Genomic DNA, 19,345 nt, shown 5'->3' on the forward strand with positions numbered 1-19,345 from the left:
GAATTAATATCATGGGACTCTTCCAACAAAAGATCTGGTGTCCTAAGTCTTCTAGCCTTTATTTCTAATCTGGTGCCCAAAGGAACAATAAATAAAACCTAGCTGTGTGCGTAAAATGGAAAGCTTGTTTTGTTTCAAGTATAGAACAAAACAACCCCACCTGGAATTGCCTCAGATTCTATACCTAGCAAATAAAATACATTGTGAAATACTCATTAGCACAAATTTGATTCATGAAGTTATACTATACCAATAACCTTAAATTTACATAGAATCTTCTATCATGGTATTTTGAATACCTGTTGAAGCTTAAAAAGTACTTGCATCAACTGACTTCAACATTCAACAAAACGCACCTAAAGTTCAAAATCAATCATGTATGACAGGGGTGTCAAACTCAAGGGCGCTTAAATAGCAAACGACTGGCCTACGGTGCCTCTGGCAGCCAAAATGGGGTGCGTGCATGCCCCCCTGTGCCCTGTCTTGACTGGCAGGGTGCTTCAGGATGTATCCGTCCCATCTCCTTCCCCTGGCCAGGCCGCAAAGGAGAACTACAATGGTGATCCTGCTCTTGAAGAAATCTAGTTTGACACCCCTTGTGTATGAGACCATGTGAAAAAATCTAAGCTTACAAACTATGTTTAAAATGGACAAAACTGCTGTATGATTCTTGTATGCACTCTTATCCCTCAACACCTTGAGATGGCTAGCAAATTATATATTTAAAAATAATCAGCTAATCATTTCTTCAAACTACCTACTTTTTATGATTGTTTTGTAACATAGGATATCAAATGATGCTCTCGATATTCTGAAATGAATGTAGTAGTCAAATATAGGAAATGTCAAATATATCTTATTATATATAAACCACCTAACTATTAATGTTTATGCCCCATACTATGAACTTCATTTTTTCCTTGCAGCAAGTTGATATCATTTTTCTGACGACATTCTCTCTTGCATGAAGAATATAAATAAATGTAGCACATCAAATTGCTTTGTTGTGTTATTATGATTGAAGTATGATGTGAGAATCTCTCCAAACCTCAAAATGTCATCCTTGTGTATAAGTATTTTGGTAAAAACCCATGACATTTTAGTTAAATGGTTCTCTCCAGCTATGGATTAAGTTGATTTTTCTATAAAGATGGACCCTGAGAGAACTTCTGACTTTTAAAAAAAGCCAATTTCATGTGTGTGTGTATGTTTGTATATGTGTATGTGTATACTGTATGTATATTTATATATTAATATTAAACCCTAACGCAAACAACCCATTGATACTTGTCTTTCTTTCAGTTTCAATAGAGAACAGCTATCTTCACATTGCAGGTTTTTATTTGAAGAAGTGGGTAGATAAAGGCTAAAATGATTTTTATTGAGATTGTTATATTCTTATACTCCAGAGAATTAGGGAAGTATCAGTCTGACCTGCTTCCAAATGTTACCTTCTTGCTCTGGACTTAAAAGTTCAGCTTCACTTTTCTAAATAGCACTTCTTGCATACTTTTGTTAAGATCATTTTCTTTTCGCTCTACATGTCCAAACTAGAGAAAATATTGGATGTGTAGCAGGGGTGAAATGCTCCCGGTTTGGACCGGCTCGCCCAATACGGTAGTGATGGCGGCAGGTGGTTTGGAGAACTGGTAGCAAAAATTCCTGGTCCTGCTCCCTGCCCCCTGCCCCTGCTGAGCCACACCATTATCAGAGGTTTGTTTTTTTTAATTTTAAAAAAATTGTCTTTAAAAGTAAAAAAAAAAGCCTTTGATGATCCCATGGCTCAGCTGGGATCGTCAGAACCCTTTAAACTCTTTTTAAGGGTTCTGATGAAAAGGTTGTTAAAAAAAAGGTTTTAAAAGGCTCCTCTGACGATCCCAGCAGAGTTCCTCATCACCAGAACCTTAAAAAAGAGGTTTTCTACAAGCTCTTCGGCAGAGCTTGTAGAAAAAATCCTTTTAAGAGGTTCTGGGCTGCGTGGGCAATTTCAGCCGGGATCGTCAGAGGAGCCTTTTAAAATCTTTTTTTCCTCTGGTGATCCCAGATGAGTTTTCTGATCATCACAGGCTTTTAAAATCATTTTTTAATAACCTCTTACAAGAGCCCCCATGCTTGACCACCCAATTGACCTCCCCACTTACCTTATTGCTGCTCCTTTCGGGCTGGCAAAGCCATGCTTTACATCAGTTGCATCAGCTAGCAACTGAATCTGCCTGTCTAAAATCCATCTCCTCAGTGAGAAACTCAATCTGCCTGCTTTGCTGGCTGAGGAATTCTGGGAGTTGAAGTCCACAAACCTTAAAGTTACTAAGGTTGGAGTCCCCTGATCTAAAAAATATAAATAAAATAAAATAAAATAATAAAATATTTGTGCAGCTTTCTGAGATTTGGTGTGTTCCTGTAGTGTTTCACTCTAACTACACAAACACACAAAATCTCACAAAACTGTATGTGGCATTTTGTGTGTGTGTGTAAGTCAGTTGTGTTGTATGTGTGTAAAGTGTGAAAATTGGTTTTTGAGCTCTTTGTGGCTGTGTGAGGTTCCTGCATGTTGCAGGGGCCATTTTGGGTGAAGTGCAACTACTTTTACATTGTGTGTGTCTGTTGTGTTGTGTGTGTGTAAAGTGTGAAATTGGGTTTTGGTACCTCTTATTGTTTTGTATACTTTGTTTATTATTTTTATTATTTATTGTTATTGGCCATGCCCACCCAATCATCTGACCACCAAGCCACACCCATCAATTAAGCCATGCCCACAGAACCGGTAGGGAAAATTTTTAGATTTCACCCCTGATGTGTAGTCTAATCAGTGCATTAAGCAAAGGAATGATTACTGCAATATAGCTCTTTTTAGCTGCTGTGTTCTATTGCTTCTTTATATTCGACTGATGATCTACTAATATATGCCAAGATCTTTCCTAAACACATTGCTATCAGATTTTTCCCATGTACCTATGTATTACACACACACACACACGCACACACACACGTAGTAAGCAGTGGTGAAATCTACATTTCTTTCCTACCGATTCTGTGGGCGTGGCTTGGTGGGCGAGGCTTGGTGGGGGGTCATGTGACTGGGTGGACGTGGCTATGTGACCTGGGGATCAAAAGACAGAAACTCACTAACAATGTCCTGCTGGAGTTAGATGACCTCCAGGTCCCTTCCAGCCCTGGATTATCCTCTGAAGCTGCCTCTAGTGCCAAGTTTGTAGCCTTCCTTCTTCTCCTTTTTCCTCCTTCCCAGCTTCCCTCCCTTTCTCTCTCTCTCTCTCTCTCTCTCTCTCTCTTTCTTTCTCTCTCTCTCTCAAAAATGAAACCTCCCCCAATTTTTGCCTAGCAGGCTTCAGCTTTTTTACCTTTTAAAAAATGCTCATCAGGCACCTCAGCTGGGATCGTCAGAACCTTTTTTTAACCCTTTAAAAGCATTTTTTTACAACCTCTTCAGCTGAAGAGGTTGTTAAAAATGCTTTTAAAAGTTTTTTAAAAAAGGCTCTGACAATCCCATGGCTCAGCTGGGCATGGGGGGGGGCAGGGATTTTTGCTACCGGTTCTCTGAACCACCCGCTGCCATTGCTACCAGATCGGCTGATCCGGTCCGAACCGGGAGCATTTCACTCCTGGTTTTAAGATATAATTGATTATAATTGGATGCTTAAATTTGCAGAACTCCATTTGAAATATGATGTCTTCTAAAATATTAACAAATTCTCCTAGGCTGGTGTTATCTACAAATTGGATACACATCCCTCCATTCTATCCTGTATGCATTTATAAAAATATTGCATGGAATCCTAGAAAATCCCACCTGATGCTTTTAGATAATGTAAAACCATTGAGAAGCACCTTTGGAATCCATTGGCTCAGCCAGTTACAGTGACTGTTTCAGCCCATTAAACAGCAGTACTATCTAATCCACGTTCATTTACCTTGCCAACAAGGATATCATAAAAGACCTTGTCAAGATATGTTGCATCTACAGCAGGAGTGAAATTCAACAGGTTCTGATAAGTTCTGGAGAACCAGTAGCGGAAATTTTGAATAGTTTGGAGAACCAGCAAATACCACCTCCGGCTGGCTCCAGGAGTGGGGTGGGAATGGAAATTTTGCAATATCCTTCCCCTGGAGTTGGGTAGGAATTGAGATTTTGCAGTATCCTTCCCCTGGAGTGGGGTGGGAAAGGAGATTTTGTAGTATCCTTCCCCTGCCACGCCCACCAGGCCACACCCACCATGCTCACCAACTAGCCGTGCCCACAGAACCAGTAGTAAAAAAAATTGAATTCCACCGCTGATCTACAGCATTGCCTTTGTTTACCTTTTTAAAATCAGCATCTTACACAAAATGTTAGCCTTGACACACCAGTACTAGATTCTAGTAATGGTATTATTTTTCTAAGTACTTGCAGATAAACTGCCGGGGTATCTGCAGTGTTTCTGTACATCCAAAAAAGAAAAAGAAAAAGAAAGAAAGAAGAGGAAGAAGCAAAATAGACAAGCTATTGTCCAAAGCTTTTGCATATGTGTGTGATGTTCACTGGCAATTCTGGAACATCTGTGACTGGCTGATATAGCAATCAATTACATTCAAAGACATTCCAAAAGTGCCCTTGAAAGAGAAATACATTTTCTGAAATGCATCAGGCAGATTAAAACATTTTTACTGACACTTTGGGTTCCTCCCTCTTTCTTTCATTCACTATAGAAACAACAGATCTTCAGTAATACTAATAGTCTTTCAGAAGCTGCGTGGTAATCCTGTCATTCTGTTCCCTTCTGTTTTTTTCTGCCTTTGCTGAAAATAATCTTGTGCGTCAACCCTGCCCTTTGTTTCAGTGTAGTTTGCTTTCTTTCTGCATAGATTGTCCTTTTGGTCTTATCTTGAGACAGCAGCTAAGAAAATCTTTTTGTCTGATCAATAAGAGAAAAATACTTTAAATATCAGCCAACCAATTTCTTTTGCTGCTTCCCAGAAACAAATCCTATAATTTTTCTAGTGAATTGCTGACAATCTTTTGGCACCTGGGATTCAAACGCACAGTTCAAACTGAAAATAGTCTTGTAATATATTGTGTGGCTACAAACTGGGAGACTACTTAAAGCTATTTGATCAATATTTAAGTATTTTCCTTCCTTATCTTTTTTTAAAAATTGTGAACAAGACTGCCTAGGCCATTTTGGTTACTGATAACTGTACTGGTTACTGTCTGTGGAGATTTTCCAGGTCACAGTTATCCCAAAGGTGTTTTTTCAAGAGGCAACTGGACTTTCTTTGTTTCTCCCTTGAAGATTGAGTCCGAACTGAAGAAGCTTCTTGGATGAAAAGTGAAACATCTTCAAGGGAAAAACAAAGTCTAGTTGCCTCTTTAAAAAGCATTTTAGTCTTCATTCTTCAAGTTAAACTTACACATTCCTTCAATATTTCTTTGTAGGACTTTGTTTCTACTCCTTAATTTAGTTTCCCTTAAGACGGGAATATGAACCATTATGGAATAAAGACAATATCATGCCATGTTTTGGAAAAATAATTTTGCAGTGTAAATTATTCAGCAAACTTTAGCTATTTTTTAAAATGAATATAAATATTATTGTTGCAACCTGATGTTCTGTTTATATTTTTAGCAACTTCATATTCATTAACTTACAGTTAGCTTTCAAGTAAGAATAATTTCATGATTCTTTTCACACATTCTATCATCAATTCAGAGGTATCTTGTCCCATTCCTATTCATTTAATTTTTGATTTGGGAAGAACTCTATCATTATCTCTGCTGTATTTCATTCTGTTATTTTCTATCTATTTCTCCAACCTCTAAATATTATTTTGAATTGTGTCTGTTTGTTAGCATATTAACCACTGTATCAATTTTGTATCCTCTGTAAATTAAATTTGATAAGCACTCTGCTCATTATCCAAACTGTTAATAAAAAAAATGAAGAGGAGCCAGGCTTATACAACATATTACTAATTACCATCCCTTAGCAGGATATAGAATTTTCAAGAAACATGCTTAGAATACTAGAATCTAGCTAACAGTAATTTATGTATCTATTAGATTTATTTCCTACCACAATAAAACAGAAAACATAGCTTTGTATCCATACATATAATTAGCTTGCTATTATAAATGTCTTGGGACACTTTGTGAAAAAATAGTAAATGGTTTGCTACTGCATTTGCCAATCTCTATTGTTTCTACACTGAAGTCTTTTCTAAGCCACCACTGGATGGTGCTTTCCTGATTCTGTTGTGGAATAATAATCTACAACAAGGGTGTCAAACTCAATTTCTTTGAGGACCGTATCAGGGTTGTGTTTGACCTCTGGGTGCGTGGTCATAGTGGGTGTGGCCAGCTCATTGTCACTCCTGCCGGGGGCACCTGTGGTGGCCCGAGTGCTCTGCCAGCAAAAATGGGCTCCCGAGCTCCATTTTCATCTGCCATGGCCCCCTGAAACCCTCTGCCAGTGAAAACATTTGGAGCTCAGGAGCTCATTTTTGCTGGCAGAAGCACCACGGACCTAACAGCAAAATAAATGGCACTGCAAAAGCAATGGGGTACGGCAGACTGTAAGACTGGATGATCCTCTCTCTTCCCCTGCCACACTTACCTATCTCCTCAATGTCTTTTCTTTTGGCTGTCCTACATTCCAGTGCCAGCCATCCCCAGCTGACTTCAGGAATGCCTCACATAACCAGCAGCTGCCTTGTGAAGAGCTAGGCTGAGAGTGCTTGTCAGCAGTGGGAGGAAGAAGATGGCAAAGGTCAGTGGGGGTGACAATCATTAGTTCATTTAAATATTATCAGAGAATTTGATTTGTCTTCAGTATCCCATTGCACAGAGTTCTTCAAATCTTTAACAAGCCTTTTTTCCCCAATCTATTTTCAATATTATTTCTGTCTTGTCAGATAAAAGGTGTTCTATATCTGACATTTCTTTGTCTATTCATACCAACATTGTTAGTCCTTTTCTAACATTTTAAGATCAAAATATAATTTAGATTTTTGCTGTTTATTTAAGATTCTTTAAATTCTTAAGCTTATAATTTTTTTAAAAAAAAGCTTTCTTTTATTGAAGGTTAAAGGCAGACTCAGCTGGCATTTCAAACTTGTCATTTGGAAGATCTCTAAAAGCTTTGAATTAACAACCAATTTCCAAAAGTGCTTAGAAAGTGAGATTTGTGTATTTAATATCATGTATAAGTGTGCATGGTTGCAAGCAAGATGGCTAATCCTATCATCTTCCAGCAGTCAAACCAGGGGTGCCTTCAAAAATTTTAGCAAGAGGTTCTCTGCCCAGTTGCTGGGTGGGTGTGGCAATGGTGGGCATGGCCTAGTCAGCCTCCTGCACCACAGCAGGGGGGGAGCGTTTTTGCCCTCCCCGGGCTCTGAAGGCTTTTCTTGAACCTCTGGGAGGGTGAAAACAGTCTCCCCAGGCTCCGGTGGCCCTCTGGAGGTCAGAAACAGGGCCGTTTATGGCCTTTCCAAACTTCCAGTAGGCTCATTTTTTGCTCTCCCCAAGCCTCCGCACATGCCTTGCATTTACCTGCATCCAAAACTGGCCTTGTGGGGACTCCTGGGAGGGGAGGGGAGGGGTGGGAGGGGAAGGGCCTGCCAGGAGTGGGATGTGGGGGTTCTCCAAACTGCACAGAATCTTTGCTATAGGGTCTCCCGAACCCCTGCGAACCCCCAGCAGCCCACCCCTGAATCAAACCATAGAAAACTGCTGTCTTCTTCTCTTCTTGAGAGCCATCTGGGACACATATGGGTGATCTCCCATCTTGTCCTTACTCAGAGAGGTTCCAAGAAATCGTTCTTCTTACCAGTTCTTTAGTTTTGCCACGGTCAATGGTTCTGCTTTTGTAGGGCCTTCTTCAGTTTACCTTACCTCCTGGAATGGTCTAGTTTAATCTTGTACTAAAGAGCAGCTTAATCCTCAGGTTTTAATATTGTTATATTTAACTGCAATTTTCTAAAAGAGTGCTCCTTTAAGCAAATGGGGCAGTATTTCTTGTATCTGTGACCAAAATGGTTTGGGACAAAAAACTAACTTAATCATAATCAGAAACTAGAATTTAGAATTAATATGTCAGAATAAGATTTCATAGAGCTGAACTAGTTACCCATTCACCTTTAGATTAGATTTCCTAGGAAGTTTGTTTTTTGCTACTTATCCCTCCATGAAAACCAAAAGAAATAAGTCACTTGGCACATTGATCTCAGCATTACATATATTTTTGGAAACACTCTGACTAAATGCAAAATGGCTTCTGCTGGTAATGACCTAGGTGATCAAAGCTCCTATTAAAATGTCATCCAGTGCATTTAATGCACTGAATTTAAATTATAAATAAAAACATTCTATTTGCCTCCAGTGTAAATTACTAGGTAATGTGAGCAATGCAGAACCTACTTAAAATATGAAACCATTAAAATGAGGTATGTGTGGTTTTATGTTAATTTATTGTCCTTGGCTCTAACAGCAGCATAGTAGCTTGGCATGCAAGTGGGTGTAAGACATTTTTATGTGCTCATTTTATACAACTTATTTTGGTAAGCTGGACCTATGACAATAGATTCCTTGTTTGTATCTGTGTTGACAATAGCTTTCAGTTATGCTAATACTGTAAAGCCATCAATTTCAGGCTTGGCTGCTTCCTATACTCTCATTTGTATATAATAAAACTCTATAGACAACAGAGTCTGAAAATGTATTTATGTTGTATATTTCTAGTTGAACATTCATATCTTGGAAAAACTATAAAAGTATAGAAAGCATGAAATACCATATAGTCATAACTGCTTTACCTGTTGAAAACATGAATCATTTATTCAGCAGTCAATGTTATTATATTTTATTTTTTACATTTTCATTTGTTCAGAAATAATTCAATGCAATAATAGCAGAATGCTTTTCAGCTCAGTTGTAGTAGGAATAGAAATAGTCATTCATGGAGCCAAATGATGGTATGGTACCTAAAATTTATGATAAGTAATTTACAGGCATCTACAATGAGGTCAAATAAGTCAAGATGGTAACTGCCCCTTTAAAAGGGATGGCGCTTTTGATCATGGCCTTATGTTGACTTATTTGACATGTCATAGATCCACAGATTTTCTTCCTCACACAGTTTGGACAGGGCTGTCAAACTCGCGGCCCACATGCCAGATGCGTCACGTGCTGGTCACGCCCAACATCAGTTTAGCAAAGGGGAAAAATTTGCAATACAACACATGACACCATAAGTTTGACACCCCTGAGTTTGGATAACCACAAGGCAAAGAGGTACCTTTAAAATTACTGCAATTACTGCAGGTTCGAGCCCGGCCCAAGGTTGACTCAGCCTTCCATCCTTTATAAGGTAGGTAAAATGAGGATAAAATGAGGATAAAATAAGGTAGGTAAAATGAGGACCCAGATTGTTGGGGGGGCAATAAGTTGACTTTGTAAAAATATACAAATAGAATGAGACTATTGCCTTATACACTGTAAGCCGCCCTGAGTCTTCGGAGAAGGGCGGGGTATAAATGTAAACAAACAAACAAACAAACAAAATTCATCCAACTAAGGCTAATTAATTCACAGGACTTAAACTCATTTTTTCCTTTCCCTATATTTTTAAAAACCCACAGCAATTTACAAATGGAAAAAAAATGGTAAACCATGCAAAATTTCAGAACAAGTAACAATATTGTAGTAATTAATACATGCATAAATATAAATTATTATAAAATGCATCTTAATATATACACAAATAAAATTCTTTTTGCTGTTTCCCAAAGAACAAGCCAGGAGATAACATAAGATTAATCTCAAAACAACACTGAACATCTTCAAGGTAAGAACAAATAAAAGTCTATAATTTAATACTCACAGTGTAGTTACTGAATGCTTGTCTTGGGTGATTAGCAAGTTAACAAAAAGGTGTCCAAATTAAGTTATTAAGAGTAAGGACTGGGAAATCTAGAATAGAATAGAATAACAGAGATGGAAGGGACCTTGAAAGTCTTCTAGTACAACCCCCTGCCAAGGCAGGAAACCCTACACCATTTCAGACAAATGGCTATCCAACATTTTCTTAAAAACTTCCAGTGTTGGAGCATTCACAACTTCTGCAGGCAAGTTGTTCCAGTGATTAATTGTTCTAACTATCAGGAAATTTCTCCTTAGTTCTAAGTTGCTTCTCTCCTTGATTAGTTTCCACCCATTGCTTCTTGTCCTGCCCTCAGGTGCTTTGGAGAATAGCTTGACTCTTCTTTGTGGCAGTGCCTGAGATATTGGAACACTGCTATCATGTCTCTCCTAGTCCTTCTTCAAGCTAGACATACCCAGTTCCTGCAACCATTCATATGTTTTAGCCTCCAGTCCCCTAATCATCTTTGTTCCTCTTCTCTGCACTCTTTCTAGAGTCTCAACATGTTTTTTACATCATGGCAACCAAAACTGGATGCAGTATTCCAAGTGTGGCCTTACCAAGGCATTATAAAGTGGCACTAACACTTCACATGATCTTGATTCTGTCGTTCTTTTTATGCAGCTCAGAACTGTGCTGGCTTTTTTGGCAGCTGCTATATACTGCTGGCGAATATCTAAATGGTTGTCCACTAGAACTCCAAGATCCCTCTCACAGTTATTACTATTGAACAAGGTTACCACATATACGGTACCTGTGCATTTTGTTTCTCTTTCCTAAATGTAGAACCTTACTTTTTTCACTGTTGATTTTCATTTTGTTAGATAGCGCCCAATGTTCAAGTCTGTCAAGATACTTCTTGAGGATCTTGAGCCTATCTGTTCCTGCCAGCTTGGTGTCATCTGCAAATTTGATGAGTTCCCCATCTATCCCCTTGTCCAAGTCATTGATGAAGATGTTAAAGAGTACTGGGCCTAAAACAGAGCCTTGGGGTATTCCACTGCATACTTCCTTCCATGTAGATGCAGTTCCATTGAGAACTACATGTTGAGAACTACATGTTGAGTGTGGTTGGTCAGCCAGTTACGAATCCATCTAGTGGCGATGCTGTCTAACCCGTATTTTTCTACTTTATCTAGTAGTAGGTTATGGTCTACTTTATCAAATGCTTTACTGAAGTCCAAGTAAATCTAGCGTCAAATCTTTATTCAACTCATCCAAGGACTGGCTGATATCTCATGCTATATTAGAATATGTTTGTTTGTTTGGGATTTAAGTTGTGTAGCTGAGATGTTAAAGTGTATAATCTATAATTTTGCTCAATATGTTTTTCAAACCCAGCCAATTGTGTTTTATCAAATAAACTATGGTTAAACAAATGTTACTTTAACATGCTGAACCAATTCAGCAAGTTATGAGTTATTAAATAAACCATAGTTAAACTGAAGCTTAACATAATGAATGAACCAGTTATTGAATCATTATGGCTTATTTCTAGGTACATATAAATAGGTTCACAGCCAGAATTTTTGAATTAAGTAGTGCTTATAAATTATTACTATCTTTTGATATGACATTAGATGTCATGGAAATGTATTTTGATTACATTTCATTTCATTCTCTCCAGAGAACGACCTAAAATGAAGATAGAATAAGTAATCCCATTATACTTTGCTAACGACCATCATCAACTTTATGAGAATATAAAATAGTTATTACACCCAACCCCTATACTTCAACAATAAATTTAAGTCGTAAAAATAGAATATTTTAAATTAATTGTAGCACTTTTCTCAGTAAAATGTAAAATCGAATGCTTTTAAATTCATCAGATTCTACTCTCTGTTCTGAGCCATACAGGAAATTGTAGTTCATATCATACTTCCTGAATATTTTATAGTTTGAACAAGTTCTTTAAAAAATGACATTCAATTTAATAGATACATACGCAAAATCAGTTGTGTATGATAACTGTTCTTGGACTAAAGTTTTGCAATAAAAGAAATTAGGCCTACTACATACAGACTGCAATAATCTGGACAATTATTAGAGGACAACAAAGAAATAATAATTTCTGTACCTCTTTGTTGGCATTTAGTATTCTTCTGGAGTTTTACAACCAAATATAATCTTCCTGATAGCAAACTTGTAGAGGAAGCAGAACAAATCAGCAACAATGGAAACATGGAACTGTGTGGAACAATAAGTTATTCATGGAACAAGTAATGCCAAATATTACACCTGTTGGGCATCTATACCTAAATAACATTATTTTTTGTATGCTACTGAAGTCTCCTATATAATCAAATGTTTTAATGTATTTTTAATTCCAATTTAATGCACAATGACCCAAACAATATTTTCCAAACTACCCAGGCAGTCCTAATCTGTACTGTCCATGTTTTCTTAAATAGAAAATTATTTTTAAAATTCACAGCATAAATTCTTTAGAAATGTCCTTGTTTCTCTTAATTTCCACAGCATGGTGTAGAACTCTGGAGGGTCTTTATGGCTGGTTAAATATAAGTGAGCTTTAAAAAGCTATTTTCTTTTAAAGATATTGAGTATTAGTTTTTAAGTCCAAAGTTTTAATATTTCATCTTCTAGTTTAATAAGGTGTGGTTATTTTAGGCATGCCCTTTAACAATTGTATGTTTTGGAAGTGTTATATAGATTTTAAAAGGAGCATAACATTTGGAGAAACTTTGTGATTTTCCTATGGAGATTATTTATGAGTTTAAGGTTATGATGAAATAAATATGAAAAGTAGTTTTCAAACATGTCTGTAGCTTAGCATGATAATATTTGATTGTTTAAACAGTTGCTCAGTCACTACCAGGAATTATAATATGATAAACTCTTAGCATAGGATGAGGAACATAAAATCAGATCAAAATATAGCATTATGTTGGAAAGTTATTAGGATGGTATAAACAGTAGTGCAAACATGAGAATACTCTGAATCAATGTTTAGCAAAATAGCCTAATTTGACTCAAGTCACTTCAGAATCCAGTCCTGCTCTGACTTATTTACTTATTATATTTTTATCCCACCTTTATAAGTAATTCAAGGTGGCAAACATACATAATATCTTTTTCCCCACAACAACCCTATTGCGTTTCATGCCTAAGGCAGGACTAAAACTCACAGTTTCCTGGTTCCTAGACCCTCATCTTCACCACTTCATCAAAAGGGCTTACTGACTTAATTTGTTTAAAAAACATGGCAATAATTTACCAATTGGAGATGAGTTAGGCATTTTATTTATTTGCTTGTATTTATATACTGCCATAATTAGAAACCATCTCCTGTCCTCTTGAAATTCTCTACAAGGTTTGCGGGCAAGAAAACTGATTTGATCATTTCTATGAATGTTTGCAAATCAACAATTTCTCAAGGAAAAGCTCACCACTAAGGAAGGACCAGAGTACTACTACTGAAAAATCCATGGAAAGGAGTTTTCTTATCTTGTTTTTCCTGGTGATGTGCTTAGACTGGAAAACTAAAGAGATTGAAGAGTGCTAAAAAAAAGATGATTGTACCATAACAGTCAGGAGGTAGACAGACAGACAGATGGATGCTTGCTTGCTTTGGAATTTAAAGCAAAAGCATTTTACTGACACGTAATTCTCAGAAATATGTTTTCTGATAGAACTGCTAACACTCATTTTCTTTATCAGATTGATTGATAAGTGCAGATATGCCTATGTGCGCTCAAAAGTTACTTGCAAATTATACAAAGCCACACATCAATACCTTTAATATTATTAAACAACATCTCCCTATCTCAGCTCTTGAATAATAATCGTGAATAACAATGGCAAATCTAGTCTAAACATCTGGCTGACTAGGCAAACAACAAAATAATAATAATAATAATAGGTTCCAGTGGTACTCGACACACTGGGAGCTGTGCCTAAAGACCTAGGCAAGCACTTAAAAACAATTGGCGCTAACAAGATCACCATTGGTCAGCTGCAGAAGGCCACCTTACTGGGATCTGCTCGCATAATTCGCCGATACATCATGCAGTCCTAAACGCTTGGGAAGTGTTCAATTAGTGATCTGTGATACGAAATCCAGCATAGTTATCTTGTTTGCTGTGTATACTGTCACACTACTACTACTACTACTACTACTACTACTACTACTAATACCAGGAGATGCCACAGTCGGAAAAAAGAAGAACTGGGAAAAATCACGAAATATTATGATCTGGCCATCGAAACTACACGACTATGGATGAAACATATAATAGTGATACCCATTGTCATCGGGGCACTTGGTACCATGTCCAAGAATTTTATAAGATACATCAACAAATTGCAGCTTCCTGCAATAACACTAGCGGAACTGCAAAAAATTGCACTACTTGGAACATCATACATCTTAAGAAGGTACTTGGTTGATACCTAGACGCTGGCAGCAACTTGTATCAACCATTAGCACCAGTCAATGGTATTTGTGATGCATTTTTGAATGTTCAGTTGACTGAGTTTCATGTCTAATGAATAAATTAAATAATAATAGTAATAATGTGGTTGACTTCAACCAACCATAATAATGTTTCCTGAGCCCAAAGTAAGATGCTGTGTGCAGAATATATATGCCAGTTCATTCAGTAGGTCCATACATAGCCTGGTTTTTTGTGATAAAAGTTAGTGAAAAAATTCAAGAAAGTTTAATGATTTCAAAGCCTTATTACATCTTTTTTTTTTGTTTACATTTATATCCCGCCCTTCTCTGAAGACTCAGGGCGGCTTACAGTGTGTAAGGCAATAGTCTCATTCTATTTGTATATTTACAAAGTCAACTTATTGCCCCCCCAACAATCTGGGTCCTCATTTTACCTACCTTATAAAGGATGGAAGGCTGAGTCAACCTTGGACCTGGTGGGACTAGAACCTGCAGTAATTGCAGGCAGCTGTGTTTTAATAACAGGCTTCTTACAGCCTGAGCCACACCGCGGCCCTTACCAACTGCACATTCAGAATTTCACCCAAGGACTTTAAAGTGCGATTTGTGTCTCAAAAAACAACAGTTCAATAGTTCTTCCCAACACACATTATATGCTGACAACTTGGATGTTGATCTGAACATATTTTTTCACTAAAGGGAAGTATTTAAACATCTAAAGATTTTCTTCTTAGCACATTTGTATCTATTTGTATTTACACTATCCTGAGTACTTTCCCCAGTACTCAGGATCTTTAACAGCTTACATACAGGACAGTACATCATTCTTTAGCAGTAGATTTCAAACATGTACTGAAAAGGAATTTCATTTAACGCTGTATTTTACTTTGGATGTAATGGTTTTAAGCACTATGGAACCTCCTAAATGTCATAGAATTAATCCATTACTGACTATAATCAGTGCATTTCTCCATAGTATCACAAAATGTCCTTGAAGCTGGCTGTCATTAGAAGCCAGTTGTTGGAGGCCAAGTCCATAGATACATTTTTTTTCAAATGTTGATTACATGTACTATTGCTTCATCTTGAATAGTAATTTAGTTTAAATTGCTAGTTTTTCTTTTAAATGAATGCTATTTTCAAGACTTTTACCATACCAGAGAGGATGTCAACAGAAGGTGGCACCACCTGACTTTAGCTGATTTCAGAGATGTTAAGAGGGTCAACCTTGGTTAATACTTGGGTGAGACATTATCAGAAAATCCAGGGCAATACAGTAGAACATGAAGTCAAACTATCCCAGAAGGCACCATGGTAAACCCTTTGATACTGTGGTCAACATGGGCATTACCATGTCACCACCAGGATCTGAGATTGACTGAGGGGAGACGCTAATTTTTAAGCCGAGAAGAATATTATAGATCCAAGTGAAGCCCTAGTAGAAAGGAGATAGTAGAGTTTTAAACCCTTTAACCTGATCCAGTCCAAATATCTCAAGTTTGCTATGGCCAAAGATGACCAATTAAAGCTATGGTAGTAAAGCATGTTTTTCTCTTTCTAACTTCTGCCTCTTGCTGATCTATTGTAAAGAATGTTAGTGCATCAAAGCTTTTTATGCTGGGCACAGGAAAAAATGTTTCTAGATAGGCATGCAAAAATAGTGACCTATACAAAAGTTGCCAGTATTTTTTTTTTCATGACTACTGCATTTTATTTTATAAAGGGAGGGTGCTCACCATTGGAGATGATTGACAGGATAAGAAGATCATCCCAGTGCCTTCCTTCACTTTGGTTCCAGGTTCTTGCATATTTTTTTAATTTTTTCATTGTTTTTCTATTAATTTTTTAATGATTTGTAAGCTGTCCAGAGTGGTCTTATCAGGCAGATGGGCAGCATGTTAAATAAATAAATAAATAAATAAATAAATAAATAAATAAATAAATAAATAAATAAATAAATAAATAAGAGAATATCTGTAGCTCAAGGTTGAGATGAGTTGTAGTGTCCTTGATGTTCTCTGAGCTTGTTTATTTGCTTGAAGACATTTCATTATCCAAATAGGTAGCATCATCATTTGTGAATGAGCGTGGGGTTTGCTCCTTATTTACATACAACAGCTTTACTTGGCAGTTTTGGTGGAGCTGTGATTTCTTCTTTGGTAGTTCCTTGATTAGGGTATTATTTTCTGACTTGATTGTTTGCCTAGTGTTAGTTTCTAAAAGTAGCTATACCATTCTTCAAAATCAGGTTTTCCTTGGAGATGGCTTACAGTATATGCATTAAAATCATAATAAAGAAGTTCTGAATCATCACTGTTATCATTACATTACATTAAAAACTGTAAAAAGTTAGATTAAAAAACATATATTTAAAATATTAAAATATTGAGGAGCATGGAAGAAAGTTTTTGGAGATTTGAATTCAGGAGTCCTGGTTAGATGTGCCCTGAATGAATTCTGAATCAGAATATTCAAATGGGAAAAATATAAATATTCCTAATACAGTTGTCTTGAATGCAGAGTAAGTAGTTTAGGCCAGTTATCACTGAATACTAACAGACATTCATTATATTTGAAATGAAAGTTAGTAGGAAGTCCATGAGGACCTTTCTTCTGTGTAAGGTACATCTTGAAGCTATCTTCAAAATAGCTAGCTTACATAGAAGTAAGACCTTACTTAAGAAGTAATTATATAAGCAGAAGATCAAGACAGAATACCCCATTTGCTTCTTTAATACAGAGACTTGTTTAATTAACAATATACCAAGTGAGAAAGGGATACAGGAAGAGCACATGAATACCTTTCTTCTTTATCTTTTACTATATGCTGCAGCAGGTGAAATAATTTATAATGCAAAATTGATGGAGCCTTATCCAAAATACCAGAAAAATAATGGAAGAGGTGCCAAGCATATTTTGGTAGTCCAGTGCTATTTCTACAAAGACTAACACTGCAAGTTTTCAAGAACAGATTAGATAGCCATTTGTCTGAAATGGTATAGGGTCGCCTGTTTGAACAAGTGATTGGGTTAGAAGATCTCAAAGGGTCTTTCCAATAATTATATGTTCTACTTCAAAATAGCCATTTGATACTAGAAGATATCGTAGAAAAGGTCCTTAATGGAGTGGTAAGGCCATATGAGAAGAGGAAGCAAACCTTTTAGAATCAAATCAACAAACAAAACCCAAGAAGGAATGGTTAAGAATCCAAGATTGAAAATCTCTGTAAATGTTTCAAAAGAATGGGAATTCTATAACAGTAGGATAGATTTAAAAATGTATTTGGCATATTTTCTTCATGCACAGTTTAAAGTCAGTTTTTAATATTCAAGATGGGAAATAAAACAGCTGTTCTCAGTACTGTGCAAGGAACTACCACATTTCAACTGAACTTTTTAGATTTTTCCGCAGGCTTGATGCTTAGTTTATGATACCTGTGAAACCAACTCAAAGTACTTGCAGCTGTATGCAGAAGAGGGAGTTATGAGCCAGAACATGGAGCAACTAGACTTTCAATTATCCTGATGCAACTGAGGCTAACAAAGTTGAATTACTAGTGAGAGTTTATGATCCTTCAAGTAATAAAACAATGCTTTCGCAGAGACGGTAAGCTCTTAAAAGCAAATTTCAACATAGTTATATAAAATAAATGAGGTAAATAAGAAAAGAATGGATAAGGGTGTAGGTTCTTTTGCTCATAACAGACTAGAGCTGATGCAGCCAATGAATGTGAAGTTAATAGAACAAATGTGCTGCACTTTAAAATGCCTGGTTTGTAGAAAATGCATGTGGATAGCAAGAAGGAAGGTTTTGATGTTAGTTTACTAGAAATTTTTTATTTCTTTAACAGTAATAGAGGCAAATAAATACTTTATTCATGCACTCATAAAGCAAATTAATGGATTTTTAAAATACGTAGCTCTTAATATTTGACAGTAATGATTTTGGGGAATTGACGTGTGTGTGTGTGTGTGTGTGTGTGTGTGTGTTTGTGTGTTTGTGTGTGGCAGTGAGTTTGGCTTGTTCAGGCCAGTCACTGTTTGATACAAAAGGGAGATCATTTAAGGTTTTGTTAGGGAGAACATCCACTTTCAAATGTTTCAGCAAAGGAGAGGAGAGGAGAAATTCCTAAGAGGCCTCTTGGATCATAAAATTCCATCTGACCACTAGATGGTAATAAAGAAATTTAGAGAACTTAGTCACTGAGCCACCTGATACCTTGCTACCATTTAATAGTTTGATTTGTTTGGGGTTTTTTTGGTAGCCCAGATCTGGCTGCCTTAAACTGATCCTGCCTTATTCAGTATAACTGATCAACCTGGGAATATATATATTTTATCAGAAAAGAATGTAAAGAGAAATGTGTGTCTGACCTCTCACACAACCCTTTCATCACTTAACACCTCTAGGACAGCAGGAGGACAGCCTGTCAGAATATATTAAATTAATTTCAATCAGTTCCATGGAAGAATGAAGGAAAGTGGCAACGGCAGTGCGGGAAGGAGGTAGGATTCACACCCTTTGATTGTCCTTATGGATTCACCATCATATTTTGTTGTGGAATTCAGAATTGTAATTGTGACAAGTTTGAATTGTACCTTGAATTGCACCCGGACGACCGCTAGCAACATTTCAGTTTGGGAAGCAGTGATGAGATGTTGGTTAGTGAAAAATGCCAATTACACGTAGTCCTTGACTTACGACCCCAAATGAGCCCAAAATTTCTGTAGTTAAGTGAGATATTTGTTAAGTGAGTTTTGCCCCATTTTACAATCTTTCTTGCCTCAGTTGTTAAGTTAGTAATCCGGTTGCTAAGTGAACCAGGTTTTCCCATTTACTTTGTTAGTCTGAAGGTTGTAAAAGGCGGGCACATGACCTTGGGACACAGCAACAGTCATAAATATGAACCAGTTGCCAAGCGTCTGAATTTTGATCACATGATCATGGGGATGCTGCAAAGGTTGTAACTCTGAAAAATGGTCATAAATCCCTTTTTTCAGTACTGTTGTAACTTTGA

The 19,345-nt window shown here is 36.9% G+C and overlaps 1 long non-coding RNA gene across 1 annotated transcript; it reads left to right on the forward strand.

Moving 5' to 3' along the window:
* The first annotated feature begins 9,775 nt into the window (after nucleotides 1-9,775).
* Nucleotides 9,776-18,822, forward strand: LOC131191976 (uncharacterized). Its single transcript, XR_009153616.1, has 3 exons — nucleotides 9,776-9,836; nucleotides 17,728-17,934; nucleotides 18,738-18,822. It is a non-coding gene; the product is annotated as an uncharacterized LOC131191976 (long non-coding RNA).
* Nucleotides 18,823-19,345: the final 523 nt, after the last annotated feature.

The sequence above is a fragment of the Ahaetulla prasina genome, chromosome 2 (genome assembly GCF_028640845.1).
Source record: "Ahaetulla prasina isolate Xishuangbanna chromosome 2, ASM2864084v1, whole genome shotgun sequence".
Taxonomy (NCBI): domain Eukaryota; kingdom Metazoa; phylum Chordata; class Lepidosauria; order Squamata; family Colubridae; genus Ahaetulla; species Ahaetulla prasina.